Source organism: Mycetomoellerius zeteki, unplaced genomic scaffold (genome assembly GCF_001594055.1).
Source record: "Mycetomoellerius zeteki isolate Tzet28-1 unplaced genomic scaffold, Tzet1.0 scaffold212, whole genome shotgun sequence".
Classification (NCBI taxonomy): domain Eukaryota; kingdom Metazoa; phylum Arthropoda; class Insecta; order Hymenoptera; family Formicidae; genus Mycetomoellerius; species Mycetomoellerius zeteki.
The window spans coordinates 640205-646793 of NW_017257086.1; the positions used below are offsets into that span (position 1 = coordinate 640205).

A 6589-nucleotide genomic window follows, 5' to 3' on the forward strand; every position below is an offset into this window, starting at 1 on the left:
CAGGCAATATGACGTTATCTTAATTTGTATTCAGTATTTGATAATCCAGTATTATCAAATTAGTATAAAAGTATTTCCAAATTTATATAAAAATTTGTTTTAAAAATATTATTTTTCATATTTAAAAGTGTATCGTTAATCGATGTGCATACTGTGTACTCTGTACCGCATTACATTATTTAGCAAAAAATCGAAAGACGATATATATATATATATATAAATTTCTTGTTATATTTAATGAAAAATTCAAATACTACTAATAGACATTAAAATATACTAACGCGTGCGCGATTTTGTTTCAATATCGGAGCAGTTAAGTACAATTTAATACTTTTAAATGAGTTGTTTTACATGTCGATATTATCATTGTAAATAATCAATTTAAAAGTTATATGTAACTTTTTTGTTAATTGAGGTAAAAAACTAATTGTGCATGCATCCAGGGATCAATTATCGTGCTTCCTTATTCCATCGCATTAATCGTCACTCGGTTAATTGTTCAATCATTTAAACCTTAGAGTCACGTTCGGCACCGCTTGCGCCCACGCATCCACAACAGGTGCGTGTGATTGTAATTAGTAATTAAGAAAAGTCAGTAATTCTTGGAAGAAAAAAGTGCAATATATAAGTATCGTATAAAACGAAAATTAGAATCTCTCGATTTTAAATAAGATTTTTGATAAAAGTAATTTTTGTAACTGAATACAAAAATATTTGAAATTTTAATATATCAACTTGTACACAGCTAGAAACAAAAAAATCTTGTTCAAGTTTTATCGTTTTTGCCAGGCTAGTGGAGCTTAAATTTTTACTGTTTTTAGTTCAATACTTTCTTCAGATGTGTGTGTGTTGTGTGTGTGTGTGTGTGTGTGGGTGTGTTTACAGATTTTTGCTATTCGTTATACGAATTATTCGTAAGCGAATTCGTAGGTACACATTTGACGTTATACTTGCTAGAGCTATATACATCACTGAAAAAAGTGATCTTGCAGTTACAGCGAAAATTATCTAAGTACGAAAAATAACTGGAATACATAAATTTCTAGCAGATATTGCGATATTGGATATGTATTGCATCTAATCATATAGATGACAGAGATAGAATTTATATTTATGCTATAAATTCTATGCGTATGATATATAATTTTCTATCAGATACAAAATACAGCTATAATTTTAGCTGGAGCAGCAAAATATTTTTTTGCGTGATTACGACGCAATACAAGCACAAACGTAACATCGTCTATCCTGGTCCTCAAGTTTCCAAGTATAAAAAAAACGAAAATAACGTCCGAGTGATCTCTTTCTACAGCACGTACGAATATTCGCTATCTACTGTTTATCCTATTCATATAAGTATTGTGATACGTAAAACCAAATGCATGTGTTTCTTTTGCTCTATTCATAGTTAGATTATTTCGTTAGATACTCAATACAATAATATAGTTGGTTATTTTCGTTTTTTTTACGCTTCGAATGTTTAGTCACTTTACATTTTGTTGCCTCTATTTACATGTATATTGGACATTATTCTACATACATATGTACTACATATATACTTAAGCAATTATTAGCATCTGTCAAGTGCCTCATGTCATGCAACGTATTACATTAAGACATTCCCATCACCTCTAAAAGAGATTGTAATCTATTCTTGTGTATAATATTGGATACGCTTTATTGCGAAGCATTTTTTTTACATTAAATTTAATTTTCTATTTATTAATTAACGCATGGTTCGAGGAATCTTAGAAGGAGTTTATACGATACAATTCTGTAAACTTTGGAAAACATTAGACGTAATTTCTTGCGAAAATCTCTTTGAAATACGATTATAAAAACTGATTCATTAATCCAATACTTTTCTCTTACACGGAGAATCTCTCAAATACTTATGTCTCATTTATATATCTTCCGCTAATACTCAATCGTTTCGCTATTGAGATCACGGTTGCCAGGTCCCGAGCACTGTACGGCTGGGGCCCGAAGGTCCGTGCGCTAGAGATTTCATATTTCGACTGGAGACCGGCCGATTGTTTCATTAAAAAAAAAAGAAAAAAAGAAAAAAGCGCAGGGTTTAATTCGTGTTTTGCGACCACTGTTATAGACTTTCTTTTTGTTATTAATATTTGACCAACATAAAGTATCAACACGATCACAGAGACCTTATTATTATTACAAGATTTATACATACAGTACGAACACAATTACAAACTTTTTTATTATTCGTAAAATAACATAAACTGCGAACATAATCGCAGACTTTCTTATTACTTTCCACGTAATTTAAATATGTAATTAATAAATACCCCACGCGAGCGAAAAATTGGAGATTTTTTCCGTCTGCTGGAGAACTGGAGATTGGTCCTGAAAACTAGAGTCTCCAGTTGAAATCTGGAGATCTGGCAATCGTGATTGAGATTCAAACCTTTGACCTAGGCAAAATTGCGAAATTCCGATTCCTTTTCAGAGTGCTACTACATTTTTATCTAACCATTTTCTTCATAGATTAATAACGATAAAAATAAAAGATTATTAAATCTAATTAGATTCACACGATCCAAAGTCAAGAAATAAAAACACTTGTAAATTCTTAAATTCTTTCTTTATCCAAGTAAACAATTTGGATCAAAAACTTGAAAGAAAAATTTGCTAGAGTAAACAGTGTTGAGGGTACTTGTATGTTGTACAATCAATTACATTTGGATAAGTAAAACCTATTAAACTATTTGACAATGATAATTAATCCAGTGTTTTTTAAATATAATTTATGAAATTGTATCCGATGTTTTTTTACTAGTGTCACACGTATAGCTGAAAGAAAGTCTAGGTATTATTACTTAATAAATTTTGGCAAACTATACGACGCGTTTCGCGTGCTTCGGAACGGACGTTGGCGGCAACATCTCTGATGGCCGGAAGCGGAAGCGGAAGCGGACGGTATCGATCGCGCAGAGACTCACCTGACTCACGTTCTCACGTACGAGCAATCCCGGAAAAAGTTGGAGCAGAGCGTTCCTAACTTCCTAACTTCCTAACTGCGGTTTTTCGAATGACTGCCGCGCACGGTGCTCTCTTCCTCGCGAGACCTCGCCTCGTTCACCTCGGACAGAGTGTGTCTCGGCGCGAGTGACTCGCTCTCCAGAGTAGTCCAGAGAGACAATCGACAAGTCGGGCGTACTGAGGACTGGCTAGCATCTAGCTCACAAGCATCTTATTATTGAATCGCACTGTCTCTGTGGTCTGACATCAGACCATGTGGCGACGACCAATCGGAGCACGGTTTCGGCGAGCGCATGCGCGTCCACCACCCGGTGTGCCGCATCCGCGCGCGCGACTGACGACGACCAACGACCACGACGACGATGACGATGACGACGACAACGACGACGACGACGACGACGATCGCGCCGATCACGCCGATCACGCCGACTTGGACCGGACGACCGGCGAGCGACGGCGCGTCCTGTCTGATTTTCTGTCACGAGCGAGATCGTGATCGCGTCACCCGCCTCCACCCGCCTGCGCCACCGGTTTTTACTTGACGCGCGAGGATCGCCAGATTTCGCGGGCCACGCATCTGTCACATGCCGCACCGTCCAGCACCGTTCAGCACCGTTCAGCACCGTCGGCGTCGCCGCGCCGTGCCGTCGTGACTTTTCGAACTCCGCGTTCTTTCGTTTCGTACGACACCAACGGCGACGGAGTTATCGGAGGACGATAGCGTTACCGGCGTGATGCTGTCACCGTTTCGCAGATACACGTGAAAGAATCGATACTTGCCACTTATTGTTGATGATGCGCAATATCCATATGATTTTATACATGTTCAACTATTAAAAAGCGCGCACGCGCGTAATATGCATAGTAAAGAATCGATAATTAAAGTACTCATCTTCATTCAGTTGTCTTTATATAAAAAGGATAAACGATTATATCTGATATGCTTATCTAAATGAAGATAAAGCAAGATCATAAAATATACAACAAATTAGAATGACTATGTGTTATATATGGTCTGCATTCAGAATTCATTCTTAAGATCATTCTGTATATAAATATAAATTTATTTATAAGATGCTAATACTCTGTAATTGTTGTCTTATAAAATCTTAATAGAATATACTCAAGAGATGTACAGTCAGAAATAATAAAACTATATGAATACTGATCTACGTATATGTCTGATTATAAATTTGAATAAATATATATATTTTCAGTTAGATATAAACAACTTTTTAATGAATAAGAGGATTCAAATGAACTTTTATATGCATGAATATATTTATAAATTTTTTTATTGATATATGTATAAAAAATTGATTTAATTTGATATAATGCTATTTCCACATCAGTTTTGCAAAAAAGTGCTACAAAAAGCGATTTTACGTAAAAATCAAAGCATACAAAAAATTAAATCATTTTTAAACTAATAAGAAAATATGCTTATATAATCATGCATATAAAAGTTCATTTGAATTCACTTATTCATTAAAAAGTTGTTTATACCTAAAACTGTGTGTAAAAATATGATAATTACGTTGTATAAGCCATAAAAAACTAAATAATTTTTGTTCTTTTACACTTCAAGCTTATTTACGCCAATTTTTTTTTAACTGATTTGGCTTTTTTAGCTGATTTTTTTATTGATACTTCTAGCTAACGTTGTAATCAAGATCTTAATAAATTTCCATAATTTTTACAATTCAGAATTTGTTTTTATTTCGACCTTCACATCTGCAATCAATTAATTACAAAATTTCTATTTTAACTACAAATTTCGATTTTAATTACAAAATTTCAAAATTATGTTTGAACTATATAGAAATAAACTAAAAAAAAAACTTCTCTTTAGATTATAGCATATTTACTCGCTTGTTTATTTGCACTCTATATTTTAACTTTTGACAGGGTGAACACAACTCGTACATTTTTATTAAAATGTTGTAGCTTCGATAAACATAAATAAGGTAAGGGTCAAGAGTGCTTAAATAAACGATGATGAATCAAGATCATAAAACGGAACAGAAATAACTGTAAGTTAGAAAAGAACTGAAAATATATATATTTATTCAAATTTATAATCAAAGACACACACATGTAAATCAGTATTCATATAGTTTTATTATTTCTGACCGTACATCTCTTAAATATATTCTATTAAGATTTTATAAGACAATTACAGAGTATTAGCATCTTATAAATAAATCTATATTTATACAGAATGATCTTAAGAATGAATTCTGAATGCAGACCATTATTGGTTTAAAAATGATTTAATTTTATAAATTTCATAAATTGTTTGATTCTTTACGTCGAAATATTATGTTTGAATAGAATTCTATTCATTTTAATAAAAACATTTTAATAAAAACAATTTATGAAATTTTTATATTTTTTGTAATGTGTTTTGAGTTATGACACATTTTTAATATGTTAACTACTCGCGCGTTTTTTTCTAAATCATGCTAAATCTTGTCTGCGCACTTTTTAACAAACATTACATCACCTTGACGAAGTATAAGAGAATCATTTTTGTCGATTTCATCAGTCAATCGTCGTCAGACTCATGAATTAACGCGGATATAAAAAGTGGATAGTTAGGCTAAGCAGTTTTTATTTAACTGAGTTTTCAATTCGTAAGTTAATATTCGCGAGAAGTATACGATATAACACAATCGTAGTTTTCAAAGTCCGAAATCTTCGCTTCACAGTTTCGCCGCTTTGCCTATACGAATTATTCATTTTCTATGTAAGAACTTTTAGGTGATCAAATCAAATTAAATATGGAAATTTTTGGTATTTCTCTTATATCTCAATTATTTAAATTTACGATACAAATCTTTAAAAAAAAGATTCTGGTAAATTTTCTAGTAAATATTTTTCTTCTTAATTAATGTAATAGAAATGTTTAATAAATTATTTATAAGCATACGAGTTATGAAATGAACGTGTTGTGCGATACAAAGTTAAATGTGTGTTCCTTATATTGCTTTCCGTATACTCGTATATTAGTAATATATCGATAATATAATTTTTTCGGTATTAGTTTTGATGAAAGAGAATTCTACAGTCAGTATCCAACTTTCAAAGAAAATCTGAGGAGAAGGATGTAAGGAATACTCGATAATTAATAATTCTGAAGAGCAATGCAAGAAGCACGTATTCACTGTAATACATGCGGACATACATTACATTTGACAGCTTTATTTGAGTATTTAATTAAATCTTTTAAAAAACGAGCCATTTAATATTTCTTTAAATGTTGACATACCGTTTTTCTACAGATATGTCGATGACATTTGCGCTGCAGTCCTTCCTTCAAATATCGATAATTTACTGGAAAAATTTAATTCATTCCATCCACGTCTTCAATTCACTTTAGAACTGGGTGGAGAAAAATTAGAATTTTTGGATACTACAATTATTATCAGCAATAGAAAATTTGTTTTTGATTGGTACCGCAAGCCCACTTTTTCAGGAAGATTTTTAAATTTTCACTCTAATCACCCTATTGCACAAAAGAAAGGCACAATTTTTTCGTTAGTCGACAGAGCCTTTTTACTTTCTGACTTTACATTTAAAATTT

At 32.4% G+C, this 6589-nt stretch overlaps 1 protein-coding gene across 1 annotated transcript in view; it reads right to left on the reverse strand.

Moving 5' to 3' along the window:
* The window catches only part of FASN1 (Fatty acid synthase 1), a 16823-nt gene extending 13197 nt beyond the window's left edge, over window positions 1-3626 (reverse strand). Inside the window, exon 1 of the mRNA XM_018447904.1 lies at window positions 2964-3626. The gene's annotated coding sequence lies outside the window, so the exon portion shown is untranslated. The remainder of the gene's footprint in view (window positions 1-2963) is intronic.
* Between the last annotated feature and the right edge of the window lie 2963 nt (window positions 3627-6589).